The 14,572-nt window shown below is 39.5% G+C and overlaps 1 protein-coding gene across 3 annotated transcripts in view; it reads left to right on the top strand.

The window, feature by feature from the left end:
• The window catches only part of ST3GAL3 (ST3 beta-galactoside alpha-2,3-sialyltransferase 3), a 300,267-nt gene that overhangs the window by 20,680 nt on the left and 265,015 nt on the right, over positions 1 to 14,572 (top strand). The gene's annotated exons all lie outside the window — the stretch shown is intronic.

The following is a 14,572-nucleotide window of genomic DNA, read 5'->3' as shown; positions in this document are numbered from 1 at the left end:
AAAGATTCAGTGAGTTAAATCACACAAAAGTCTTCGAACTGTATCTGGTTGACAGTAAGTCCTATATGAATATTAGCAATATTAATTATTTTATTCCCCACAGTGATTTGCAGTGAGAAAGTGCACAATTTTTCTCCTTAGAATAATTTAATACATTGCATATTAATTAACTACTTAAATTTGACTGGTCATGCATAAAGTTTGATTGGGAAGGGTGCATTCAGGAAAAAAACATTTTCAAAAAATTGATATGCTTTTCAGCAGTGGGTTTGGGAAGCCAGGTAATAAAAAGTATGTAATAATTTCTAATTAGCTTACCTCAAAAATATTCACAGGAGACATGCTCAGGAAATACTTTGTGGTTTTTGCTATGTATGATTTGTCATAATTGAGGTCATATATCTGTTATGATTCAGATTTGAAGATCAGCAAAATTCTGATATTTCAGATGAACTTAAAAACTGTTGCTAGTTCTCTCCTGCCATGCCAGAGACCCGAGTTCGATCCCTGGTGCCTGCCCGTGCAAAAAACAAAACAAAACAAAAAGCTGTTGCTGGGCGGAGTTCAGAAAATAACCATGTTGTAGGGTGTTTTATGAATGTCAAGAGTTTGGTGCAGTTTGTGTCTGTGACTTCAGATTTTTATACAGTTTTCTTTTTGTGGCTAATTAAAAGATTATAATCTTATGAACTTTACCTTTTTTCAAGCATGCTGTAACTAACTGAATATTCAGTGAGTGAACAGATAGTTTGCTTTTTTTTACATTGTATTTTGAAATAACTTCAAACTTACAGGACAGTTGCAAAAATAATACAGACCCCATACAAAGAACTCCAACATGTCCCGCCCCATCCCAGACACCCAGATCTGCCATTTGTAGCATTTTGGCACCTCTGCTGTCTTTCTATCCTATTTTCTGAACATTTGAAAGCAGGTTGCACACATCATTGAAACACATAATGTATTTCCATGTACATTTCTATGAACAAGGATACTCACTTATGCTATCACCTTAAGTGTACTTATCAAGTTCAGGAAATTTAACATTGATATAAAGCTTACATTCAGCATTTCAATTTATTCGCATATCCTAATGTCCTTTTGAGCCTTTTCTCTTCCATTAGGTCCCATCTGACATCATGTCTTGCATGTAATTGTCATTATCTCTTTAGTTTCTCTTCTTTTTTCGCTTGTGGAAACATATATACAACATAAATCACCTCATCCTTCCCCCTCACAAGCATACCATTCTTTGGGATTAGTCACATTCAAAATGTTGCAGTAGACTCACCACTGTCCATTTCTAGAACTTTCCCTTCACCCCAAACAGAAACTCTACACTCATTTTGCATTAAATCCTTATTACTCCACCCCCCAACTCCTGTTAACCTGTACTCTTCTGTCTCCATGAGTTTTTATATTCTCTGATATTTTCTTTGTGGTTACTAGGGAGCTTAAATTTAACAACCTAAATCTGTAACAATCTCCTTTGTTTTGGTGCCAACTTAACTTCAATAGTGTACATAAACTTTCTGTTCCCCTCCATCTGTTTCCTCCCTCATGTAATTCTTGTCACAAATTACATATTTATACGTTATGAGTCTAAACCACTGATTTATCATTACATCCATTTTTCTTTTAGATCCTTAAGGAAGTTGAAAAGTGGAGTTACAGACTGTTTTAGTTTGCTAAAGCTGCCTGAATGCTATATACAAGAAATGGGTCAGTTTTTATAAAGGGGATTTATTAAGTTACAAGTTTACAGTTCTAAGGCCATAAAAATGTCCAAACTAAGGTCTCCAAGAGAAACATACCATGTCTCTGAACAAAGTCCTAATAGCATCCAGGATTTCTCTGTCAGCTGGGAAGGGATGTGGTTGGCATCTGAGATCCCTGCTCCTGGTTTGTTGCTTAGTGCTTCTGACTCCACTGGCTTCTGTGTCGGTTCTCCAGTCATCTGTGTCAGCATTCCAAGCATCTCTAAATGTCTGCATCTATGCTTTCTCCCAAATGTTTCCCCTTTTAATGGACTCCAATAAACTAATTAAGGCCAACTTTAAATGGGTAGAGTCATATCTCCTCTAATGAAAAGGTCATACCCCCAATTGAGTGGGTCACATCTCCAGGGAAACAATCTAATCTAAATGTCCCACCCTACAATACTGGATCAAAATTAAATGAACATGGCTGCTCCCACAAGATAGGATTAGGATGAGAAGAACATGGCTTTTCTGAGGTACATAATGTTTCAAACCAGCACATTCCACCTTCTGGACCCCAAAAAGATATGCTCTTTCCATATACAAAATATATCCACTCCATTACAGTATCACAAATGCCTTAAACAATTTTAGTAACAATACAAATACAATACAAAGTCAGAAACATTACAATAGCTCATCAAAGTTACATATTGGCATGGTCTATTCTAACACAAAAATTCTCTGGCTGTTGACCTATGGAACTCAACAAGTTATCTGGTTACTATATAACAAGGAGGAACAGTCATAGGATAAACATTCCCATTGCCATAAGGAGAATTCTAAAGGAAAACAGGACCCAGACAGTTCTGAAAGACTGCAGGGAAAATTCCATTAGATTTCAAAGTCTGGGAGTCATTTATCATCTTTGGGGCTTGGAAAAGTGGCAGTCCCACCCTTTCCAAGGGCTTCTCTAGTGGCCCTGTTCTCTCCAAATGCTGGGTTGATGGTTGCAATTATCAGGGCAGCACCTGAACTCTTTCCACCTCCAGGAACATGCTCAACCCTCTCAGAACAGAGGAATGGCAGCTGGCCTCTCCCAATCCCCAAGAAATGTGCTCCACCCTTGCTGAGGCTTGGGGCACTAAAATGCTTTCTGAACATGAAGTGGAATGCCCACCCTCTGCCTTCAGGGCAAACTTACCTGTTCTATGTAGATGGGTGGGTCTACTCTCCTGGCCTGAAATTTCTAGGCTTCAGACCTTAGCTTCACGTTTCTGCTTTTACAGTCATTTTTCCTTCAATCTGTCCCTTTTCTGCCTCTTTTAATCCAGACTGGCAGTGGCTTCATTTATATAGACATCACAAGAAACTTAGTGGTTTTCCATGCAGTATGTAGGGATCACACCCATCAGACAATAGGATTTTCTGGATAACTCCAGCTCTGGTCCTGGTTTGTGCTAAAATGGCTGACTAGTTCTATGTTTGGTTAAATCCTCAGGTGGGACACTATTCTCTGGAGTATCCCTTTCTGGAAGCCTGGAATTTCCCAGACCTTCAATTTTTGGTTTCTCTTTACCCAAGAATTCAGTTCTCAGCTTATCCTTTTCCTGTCACATTTTACTATAAACTGCAAAGAGAAACCAGGTTGCTTTTTCCACATTTAGTATGGTAATTTCCTTGGCTAAGTATCCCATGTCATCACCTTCAAATTTTGCCTTCCATCCAACACCATTACTCAATTTTGCCAAATTCTCTGCTACTTTACAACAAGCGTCACTTTTCTTCCATTTTACAACAATACATTCATCATTTCTGTCTAAAGCCTCATTGGAGGAGCCTATAGCATTCATATTTTTATGAACAGTCTCTTCAGATAATCCAGGCCTTTTCTATTCACCTCTTCATTCTTCTTCCAGAATCTTCCCCTTATCCATGCAAAAATCCATTCCAACATGTTTGGTATTTGCAAGCTGTAGCACCCCACTTCTCTGGTGCCAAAATCTGTTTTAGTTTGCTAAAGCTGCTGGAAAGCAATATACCAGAAATAGATTGGCTTTTATAAAGGGGATTTATTAAGTCAAAAGTTTATAGTTCTAAGGCCATAAAAATGTCCAAACTAAGGTCTCCAAGAGAAAGATACCATGACTCTGAATAAAGGTCTAATGGCATGCAGAATTTCTCTGTCAGCTGGAAAGGCACATGGTTAGTGTCTGAGGTCCTCGCTCCTTGTTTGTTACTTTATGCTTCTGGTTTCCCTGGCTTTCTATGTCGGTTTTCCAAGCATCTTCAAATATCTGCATCTGAACTTTCTCCCAAATATTTCCCCTTTTAAAGGACTCCAGTAAACTAATTAAGACCCACCTTAAATGGGCAGAGTCACATCACCATCTAATCAAAAGGTTATATCCCCAATTGGGTGGGTCACATCTCCATAAAAAAGCTAATCTAAAGGTGCTACCCTACAATATTGGATCAAGATTAAATGAACATGGCTGCCTGCACAAGATTGGATTAGGTTGAAAAGAACATGGCTTTTCTGAGGTAGATAACAGTTTCAAACCAGCACATAAACCAAAAATACAACAGTACTGGCATTTATATTTTACCCATGTCATTTCCCTCACTGGAGATCCTTATTTTTTCATGCAGTTTTGATCTATTGCCTATTGTCCTTTCCTTCCAACCTATAGAACTCTCCTTAGCATCTCTAATAGGACTGGTCTAGTGATGATGAACTCCCTCAGCTTTTATTTATCTGAAATTGTCTTAATCTCTTCCTCATTTTTTGAAAGGCAGTTTTGCTGGATATAGAATCTTGGTTGGCAATTTTTTGCTTTCATCTCTTTAATTATGTCATTCCACTGCCTTCTTGCCTCTCTAGTTTCTGATGAGATATCAGAACCTAATCCTATTCAGACTACTTTGTACATGACAGATTGCTTCTCTTTTGCAGCTTTTAGAATTCTCTCTTTATGTTTTGCATTCAGCGGTTTAACCATAACATGGCACTGTGTGGGTCTAATGGGCTTATACTATTTGGAGTTTGTTGAACATCTTGGATATGTCTGTTCATGTCTTTTGTTTAATTTGGGAAGCTTTCGGCCATTATTTCTTTGAATAGCCTCTCTGAACCTTTCTCAAATCTTTCTTCTCCTCTGGGACATAATGCATTGGTTGATACACTTGATGGTGTCCCACAGGTTCCTTAGTCTTTTTTTTTCATTTTTCTTCATTCTTTCTTCTTTCTTCTCCTTAGACAGGATGATTCCAATTGCCTTATCTTCAAGCTTTCTGACTCCTTTGCCAGCTACAGTCTGCTGTTGGTCCCCCCTGGGGAATTTTAAATTTCTGTTACTATGGTCTTCAGCTCTGTTTGGTTTCTTTTCATAATTTCCATCTGTATATTGATATTCTTTTTGTGTTCACCTATCATTTTCCTGATTTTCTTTGGTGCTTTGTTCATATTTTCCTTTAGCTCTTTGAGCATATTCAAGACCATTTTTATAATGTCCCAGGTCTGACCCTCATTGTATTAGTTTGTTAAGCTGCCAGAATGCAATATACCAGAAATGAAACAACTTTTAAAAAGGGAATTTAATACATTACAAGTTTACATTTCTAGTGCCAATATTATGTTCAAACTAAGGCACCAGCAAGAGGTTACCTTCACTCAGGAAAGGCTGATGCCATCTGGAACACCTCTATCAGCTGGAATGGCACATGGCTGGCATCTGCTGGTCCCTTATTCCTGGGCTTCATTGCTTTCAACCTCTGTTTCCTGTGGGGGTTCTTCACTTGACATCTGTAGGCCTTCACTTAGCTCCTCCAGGAGACAACTCTGGGTTCTGGCTTTACTTGGCATCTCATGGGAAGGCACATGGAGAGGTCTGCTGGGCCCTGCATCTCAAAACATCTGGGTCTTGTATTGGCTCTGTCAGCTCTGAAGCAACTGTTCTCCAAGCATCTGCATCTACTCTGAGGTTTCTTAAAATGCTTCCCCTTATAAAGGACTACAGTAAACTAATCAAGACCCACCTTGAATGGATAGAGTCCCACCTCCATCTAATTGAAAGGTCATACCCACAATTGGGCATGCCACATATCCAAGGAGATAATCTAATCAAAAGTTTCTGCCCTGCAGTATTGAATCAGAATTAAAAGAAATGGCTGCCCCCACAAGATTGGACCAGGATTAAAACATGGCTTTTCTGGGGTATGTCATAGTTTCAAACTAGCACATTCATTGAGAGAGAAATCTCATTGATGGTTTCTAATGCTTTAATCTTCTCCCTTATCTGAGTTATTGTTTCCTATTTCTCTGTATTTTTTTGAAACCTGGATCTTTGATATTTTAATCTTTTACCATTAGAAGTAGGACTCTTATGTATCTGTTTTGTAAGTTTCATACAGCTAGTGTTATGACAGAGCTTTCCTTGAAATCCAGGAGCTAGTTAGCTAGTTAGCTAACTAACTAACTAAATGTGCTGGTTTGAAGCTGTTGTGTACCCAGAAAGCCATGTTCTTTAATCCTCATTTAACATTTCTGGGTGGGATATTTTTTATTGTTTCCATGGGGATGTGACCCACCGAATTGTGGGTGGTACCTTTTGATTAGGTGGTTTCCATGGAGATGATTCTCCCCCCATTCAGGGTGGGGTTGCATAATGGAGCCCTTTAAAAGGGAACCATTTTGGAAAAAGCTTGATAGCCCACACAGCCAGAGACTTTTGGAGATGCAGAAAGAACATGCCCCTGGGGAAGCCATTTAGAAACCAACAGAGAAAGCAAGCAGATCTTGCCGTATGCCCTCCCAGCTGAGAGACAAACCCCAAACTTCATCAGCCCTTCCTTTGGAGTTAAAGTATCTTTCTCTGGATGTTTGGACATTTCTATGGCCTTAGAACTGTAAACTGGCAAGTTAATAAATTCCCTTTTTAAAAGCCATTTCATTTCTTCTATTGCATTCTGGCAGCTTTAGCAAAGTATAACAGATTTTGATACTGGAGAAGTGGGGTGCTGCTGTGATTTGCAAATATCAAACATGTTAGAATGGCTTTTTAAATGGATAAGGGGAAGTTTCTGGGAGAATTATGTTATACTTGGTAGAGAAGGCCTAGAATGTTTTGAAGATACTGTTGGTAGAAATGTGGAATCTAAGCATACTTCTGATAAGGTTTTAGGCAGAAATGATGCACATGTTATTGTAAACTTGAAGGAAGGTGATCTTTGTTTTAAAGTGGCAGAAAATTTAGTAAAATTGACTACTGATTTTGGATGGAAGGCAGATTTTAAAAACTGTGTACTTGGATATTTAACAAATGAGATTTCCAAATTAAATGTGGAAAGTGCAGCCAGGTTTCTCCCTGCAGCTTTTAGTGAAATGTGACCGGGAAGAGATTCATTAGAGAACTGAACTCTAGGGTACAAAGAAGCCAGAAACTTGATGGTCTGGAAAATTCTGAGTTTCGGGAAAGTGAGACCCCAGAGAGCAGTGTCCCATATGAGGATTTAACCAAACATGGAACTAACTAGTCAGCTATTTCAGAAAAAGCCAGGATTGGAAATGCAGTTATCCAGAAAGGATTTGTGGAAAGTCCTATTGTCTGATGGTTATGGTCCCTGCATACTACATAGAACACCAACATGAGTGTTGTAGGATCTGTATAAACAGAACCACTGCAAGTCTGGACTAAAAGGGATGAAAAGGGGACAGATTAAAGGAAAAGTAACTTCAAAGGTAAAACCATGGAAGCTAAGGTCTGAAGCCAAGAAATTTCTGGCCAGGAGAGTGGACAAATCATGCACTTGGAGAGGGTGAGTTTGCTCTGAAGTCAGAGGACAGGAATTTCAGTGTCCCAGGCCTTGGAGAGGGTGGAACACATTCCTTAGAGATTGGGGAAAGCCTGGCTGCCGCCCCATTGTTCTGGAGGGGTTGAATGTGTGCTCCAGAGATGGCAGAGATCCTGGGTGCTGCCCTGACATTTGGAGAGAGTGGAGCTGAGAAAAAGTTGGTTTCCCAAATGTCCCCCAAGGTTGCATTTGGAGAGGGCCAGTCCATGCATAGGCCCTTTGATAGGGTGTGACTGCCACTTTCTAAAACCCTGAGGATAAATGATTCTCAGACTTTGAAATCTAATGGAGTTTGCCCTTCAGGTTTTTGCAACTGTTTGTATCTGGTGACCCCTGTTTTCCTTCCAGTTCCTTCCTATGGAAATGGGAACATGTATCCTATGACTGTCCCTTCTTTGTATATTAGGAGTAGATAACTTGTTCTGAGTTTTATAGGTCCAGAGTCAGAGGAGAAGTTTGTTGTAGGACAGACCATGCCTGTAGCTGACTTTGATGAGATTTTTTACTGTTTCTAACTTTGTATTGTACTTGCATTGTTACTGAAATGGTTTAACACTTTGTGATATTGTAATTGAATGAATGTATTTCATATATGTAAAGAACATGTGTTTTGGGGTTCCAGAGGTTGGAATGTGCTGGTTTGAAACTGTGGTATACTCCAGAAGACCATGTTCTTTAATCCTCATTCAGTATTGCTGGGTGGGATATTTTTTATTGTTTTCATGAAGATGTGACCTACCCATTTGTGGGTGATACTTTTTGATTAGGTGGTTTCCAGTGGAGATGTATCTTCACCCATTCAAGGTGGGTTGCTTACTGGAGCCCTTTAAGAGGGAACCATTTTAGAAAAAGCTTGAGAGCCCACACAGTCAGAGACCTTTGGAGATGAAGAAGGAAAATGCCCCCAGGAAAGCCGTTTAAAGAAGCTGGTTGGGAAAACTAGCAGATGTCACCATGTGCCTTCTCAGCTGAGAGAGAAACCATGAATTTCATTAGCCCTTTCTTTGAAGTTAAGGTACCTTTTCCATGATGTCTTAGTTTGGACATTCCTTGGCCTCAGAACTGTAAACTTGCCATTTAATGAATTCCCTCTTTAAAAGCCATTCTGTTTCTGATATATTGCATTTTGGTGGCTCTAACTAACTAACTAAATAAATAAATAAATAAGTAAAATACAGAAAAAAAAAGAAAACCCCTTTCCCAGTCTTTGCAAATTGACCTTACAAGTGCTGTCACTCAAAGTTTAAGGAATAGTGCCAGGCCAAAGTAAAAGGATCTTCCTGATTCTTTCTTCACATACATTTTGTCTTGGATATGCATTTGGCCCTAAGAATTCCTCTATTTACACAGATATGATTATCTCTTGTTCTAGGAAACTGTTTCCTCATGGTCCAGGCACTGTACTGTATGTCCTATGGCCAGCAGTTCCTTTCCCCAGATAGCACAACTTGTTTGACTACTCTCCCACTGCACTCTGTGTGAGAGCTCTGTGAGTCACCTTCTACACTCAGGGCCAGTTCTCAGATATCAGGTCCCTCAGGCCACCACTGGACATATTGGGCCAGACATACACACTCCCAGTATGTGCCCAAGGGTTACTCTGCTCCCTCCAGAACCGGACCAGGGACCCTGACTGGAAGCACTGGTTGGCGCCACACAGGCTGGTGGGGGTTGGGCAGGGATTCATTCGCCAGAGCACCATGAGATCCTACTGTTTTAAGTAGGCTTTTTTCTAGGTTTGGCACTTGCCTTATTACTGCAGTCCTTTAACTGTCTTCTGGAGCTTTGAGAAAGATGTTTCTGCCAGTTCTTGCTCATTGTTCAAAGGTTCAGTAGGGGAATGGAACCCTGAGACTTCTTACTCCACCATCTGGATTGGGACAGAAACATGGTTTTTAACACTGCCTAGAGATACCATGGTGAACAAAATTGACACCTTCCCTGCCCCGAATAGCCAGCACATAAATGTTAAGCAAATTACTGGAAATATTTATGAAATTATAAGTACATTATGTAGTGAGAAGGGAAATACAAGAGCTATGGAGCACATGGCAGGGAGACCTACCCTAAATCTTGAGCAGAAGTTGGCTAGATGAAGTGGTGGAGTCAAGAGGGTTTCAGCCTGACATTGGGAGGGAGAACAGTAAGTTCAAAGCACTGAAAGAAGTTTGATGTTGTGGGCTGGTGGAGGTGAGCTGGTGAGAGGTGGCAAGAGATGTGGAAGGTGGGATAGGCAGATCACACTGCCATGTAGGCAGTAAATCAGACAGAGCCAAGAAGGGATATTGGACGCTTATTAGGAGGCTGCTGCATTCATCCAGGGAAAAGGTTGCAGTCACTTGGAATAAGATGGTGGCAGTGAAGATGGAGGGATGAATGGATTCAGTGAGTATTTAAGAGGTAAAACTGATAGAAGTTGAGGATTAATTTTCAGTGGAGGGTGAGAGTGAGGAAGAGGATATTGTTAGGTTTCTGACAGAAGCATCTGTGAAGGTGTTGCCTTTTATTGAGGTTGTGAACTGGAGAAAGAGATTTATAGAGGAAGTCTGAGGCATCTGTGAAACATCTAGTTGGAGATATAGAGTGGAAAGTTAAATGTTTATGGAACTGAGAAGAGATATCTAGGCTGGATAATTATATTTAGGGCAGTCAGCATAATGATGGTAAATGAAGTCATAGAAGTGGAAGAGATTGCCTTAGGGATATTGGTAGATTGAGAAAACAAGAGCCCGAGGTGGAACACTGAGCTCCCTATATATAAAATTATCTTTTAGAATTGTTACACACTATGATGATTTGAAACTGTATGTACCCCAGAAAAGAGCATGTTCTTTTAATTCATTCCTGTGGGGGTAGACCTATTGTAGGTGAGACCTTTTGGTTAGGTTATTTCAATTGAGATGTGACCCACCTCATTCAAGGTGAGTCTTACTCCTTTTTCTGGGGTCCTTTATAAGAGGATAAAGGAGAAGAGAAAAGCCCCAGAGAAGCTAAGAGAGACAGAAGCTAAATGAGAGAAACATGGAGAAGCTCAAAGAGGAAGCCACTGAAGCCAGGAACTAGATTCAAGGAAGGAGAGAAGGACCAGCAGACATCGCCATGTGCCTTGCTATCTGACAGAGGAACCCATGCTCTCTGGGAGCCAGTCTTCAGGGAGAGGGCACTGTCCAGATGATGCCTTAATTTGGCCATTTTCACAGCTTTAGGATTATAAATTTATAATCCAATAAATCCCCATTGTTAAAAGCTGGTTCAGTTCTGGTATACTGTATTTCATCAGCTTTAGCCAACGAAAACGTACACACACACTTTAGTATATATTAGTTTGGAATTTGTACAGATTATATTAGTCACAACTAGTATTAAATGGGTATAGAATTAGAAATGTATTTATTTAATCTTTTTTAATTTAATCTTTTAAACAAACACTTATTGAGTGTTACTGTGTTAAATGTCAGAAAATCACAGACCCAAGTTATAGATTCTTCTTTCAAATTATATTCTGATTCTTTGCAGAGACAGAAAAATGGACAGCATATTTTATAAAAGCCTGGTATGCTATGAGACACAAACAACCAGAGGTGTTCTGGATTTGAATATGTGTCTGTGCCTAAGGAAAGCTTCCTGAAGGAGATAATGTTGAACAGAGTCCTAAAAGATGAGGTGGTGTTAGCTAGGCATAGAAGGCAGTGAAACGGCATTCTGGGTAGATAGAAGAACATATGCAAAAGATGATGAATTCAGCTTGAAACTGTTGGGTTTGAGTCCTCAAAGAATATTTATGTTAAGATATTTTTATTTAATAGGCAGTTGCAAGGCTGATATTCAGCTGGTACCCATTGATATGCTAGTTGTTTATAGCCAGGCATCCGTTCTGATTAGTTAGTGCCCATGCCACACTGATGGTTAATTATTTTGAGTATCACCATTGGGTACTTTGCATATATTATCTCATTCGGGAGCCATCAGTTATATATAATTGTTTATTAAGACCATAAACTGCATGAAATTGCCTAGAAAGGATGTCTTGAGTTAGAAGACAAAAGGGCTTAGGACAGAGCACTGGGAACACCCAACATTAAAGGCACAATGTAAGCAGCCAATAAATTAACTGAAAAGGAGGTGTAGGGAACTAGCAAAAGAAATTTTCAAAAAGTAGGATAATAATAATTGCAAACACTTATTATGAGCAGGCATGTTCTAAATGTTCCACATTTTTTAACTCACGTGCTGTTAAATGCCCCACGAAGTAGGTATTGTTATTGCCCCATTTCATATATTTAGGAAACTGAGTCACAGGGAGGTTAAGTCATTTGCCCAAGTTCACTTAGTTCATGAATTTTTGGCCATGTACTTACCACCAGATTGTACCGTCTTTCACAGTTTGAGATGCTGTGTAAAGTTCAGATCAAGGAAGAACTGTGAAGGGTCCACAGGATTTGGCATTTAAGAGGTCAGCAGTGAACTTAATGAGTGACAGGGTTAAAAGCCAGATCCATCATGGTGGATTGAAGAGTAAATGGGAAGAAAGAGGTCAGACTCCTTTGGGGCAGGGTCTGTGTCCTCTGGTCTTAGCACCCTCTGTGCCTTACATGATCTCTGGCACTCAGTGTTTGTTGCATTAGCTTTGGAAAGAAGAGAGACACTTCCTTCTCTGAGATCAAAGGAATATCTGAGGGGGAGTGGGATACAGACGGTTGCACTTCTGTGTGCTAAAGGTACATACTGTGAGCATCTGCACCTCTCTACCTGTGCTTTTTTTTTGGCTGAACTCCTGCAGCCAGAAAATCCTCAGCATTAGTCTATTGTTCTCATTTTAATGCTTTATTCTAGTTTTTTTTTTGTAAATAATTGAGTATGTGGTACTTGTATCTTAATTTTTTTAATTCAATACTATGTCATAAATATTTCCCCACATCATTAAAATTTCTTCATAAACATCATTTTATGTGGATACATAACCACTCATTTATCTGAACATTAAAATATTTTTCTCTTTCTTTTTTAGCTTATCATTTTGAAATGATTTCAAACCTGCCAAAAAGTATTACAAAGAACTCCCATGTATTCTTCAGCTAGCTTGTAGTGGTGACTACCAGATTTCTCTATTATGAAGCTTCTGTTTCCCTTTGGTAATGAATAAGTATGTTGTGGGGAGACACTTTAAGACTTTATAATATCTCATTTCTCATAAAACTTTTACCCATTAATTTTAACCTCCTTTGGTGTTTCCTCGCTGGACTATTACGATATGTGCTGAATGGTGATTTTCTAATTACTTGGTTCTTTTTCCATTTATCAGTTGGTAATTTACTCTAAGGGACAGCTTTCTCCTCTCTCACTTAGATTCTTGTTTAATGGAGTATAATCTGCTTTTTAAATCAGTTTTTATCTTGATGTTAAATTGTTCCAGTGTTTCATAGAAGTAAGATTAATGGGTTAAAGGGTGAAAGTATGTGTAATTTTGTTGGATATTGCTAAATCATTCCTACCAGGAACCAAGCATGAGACTGCCTGCTTTGTTTTTTGTTTTCCCACAGCCTCACCACCAGCCTGTCTTGTCAAACTTTCATCCTAGCAGTGGGTTTGAAGTTATATCTCTTTTAGAAACTTGGAATATTGTTCTCCTCCTTTGCCTTGGAGGTTTGGCTTATTTTAAACTGTATTTATTCCTCTATATGTCATTTACATTTGAAAATCTGTTTCCTCCTTGGGATACTTGTTCTACTGTCTTCACTTGAGGGCTGTTTTCTTTGTAGAAAAGACAGAAATAAAATGGGCAATTGGTTCAGCCTTCCTGCTTGCATATCTGTTGAATGAGTGTGTAAATCTGTTGGCTGATGTGTGTCCAGTGTCTGCCAGGGCCTGAGGTTATGGTGCCTGGGTGGCTGTGGCAGTTCAGACTCTTATCTATACTCAGGACAGAATAAGGAGGGGGGCCCCCGAACCACCTCACTCTCTGTGGGCCGCTGCTTATACCTGAAATTTTAATTGTTTTCAGTGGGAGGGTTGGACAGGATTCCCAGCCCTTCGTGCTGCTGGAAATGTAGCTCTTTGATTTCTATTTCACTTCTAAAAGTGAGTACAGTTATTACTTGGAGATATATAAAAATTAAAATAAAAAATATGTATATGAATAAAAAAATAGACTGTGAGAGACACCACTCCAAGTCTACTTTTCCCAGAAAATTATTGTCAAGATGTTGGTGCATATTCTTTCATTTATTGACTTAGTACTTAATCTTAATTCTAAACGTTCCTGTTATCCTTGTTTGTTGTTACCAGTATTAGACAGGCCTTATACATACAGATTATTCTACAACTAGATTTTTTTCACTTGGCAGTAAATCCTAGGCATTTTTCCATGTCAGTACCTCCAGGTGTGCCTCCTCCTTTCTAATTGGCACATCATATTCTATACTTATAATTCTCTGCTTGTCCTTACCCTCTTTCCTCTGTGCACTGATAGCTGAGCTCTGAACTGGATCATCTGGGCTTCCTTGCTCTGGCATCCAGTTGGGATCAGCTACTAAAAGCCACTGACAGGAGATCAGAGGGCGAGTACTGAGAGGGGTCACAGTATTTATTACTCCCCACCCCCACTGCCCCTTGCCATATTCTAGCAGCAGCTGTGTTCCCCTGTGGTCACAGCATCTGGTAGGCAGCCTCTCTTCTTCATTTTTCTTCAGTTCTGGCCCTTGCCTGGCTCCAGTAACACCCTTTTCTGCCCTTGCCCTTTCAGGATGAAGGATGACAATAGCTTCCTGCTGTTACTGGTTCCTGGATGCTTCACAATCCCTTGGTTCCTTTAACCCTGCTCACACAGCCATAAAACATCTGTTACAAAACTTTCTTCAGCTAACTCCTTGGAGTCTGCCATCTGATGGATTTTGGAATTGTTTGTAGAATTTTTCTTTTAGAACCAGAGTTGTCAATGAATGTTCGTGTGCATATCTTTTTTCTTTCTGAAATTCATAACATTTTTGTAATTTTTTTATTAGAGAGGTTTTAGGTTTACA

Source organism: Tamandua tetradactyla, chromosome 2 (assembly GCF_023851605.1).
Source record: "Tamandua tetradactyla isolate mTamTet1 chromosome 2, mTamTet1.pri, whole genome shotgun sequence".
Classification (NCBI taxonomy): domain Eukaryota; kingdom Metazoa; phylum Chordata; class Mammalia; order Pilosa; family Myrmecophagidae; genus Tamandua; species Tamandua tetradactyla.
Note: the sequence above shows the minus strand (reverse complement) of the source record. Positions and strands in the feature narration are given on the sequence as shown.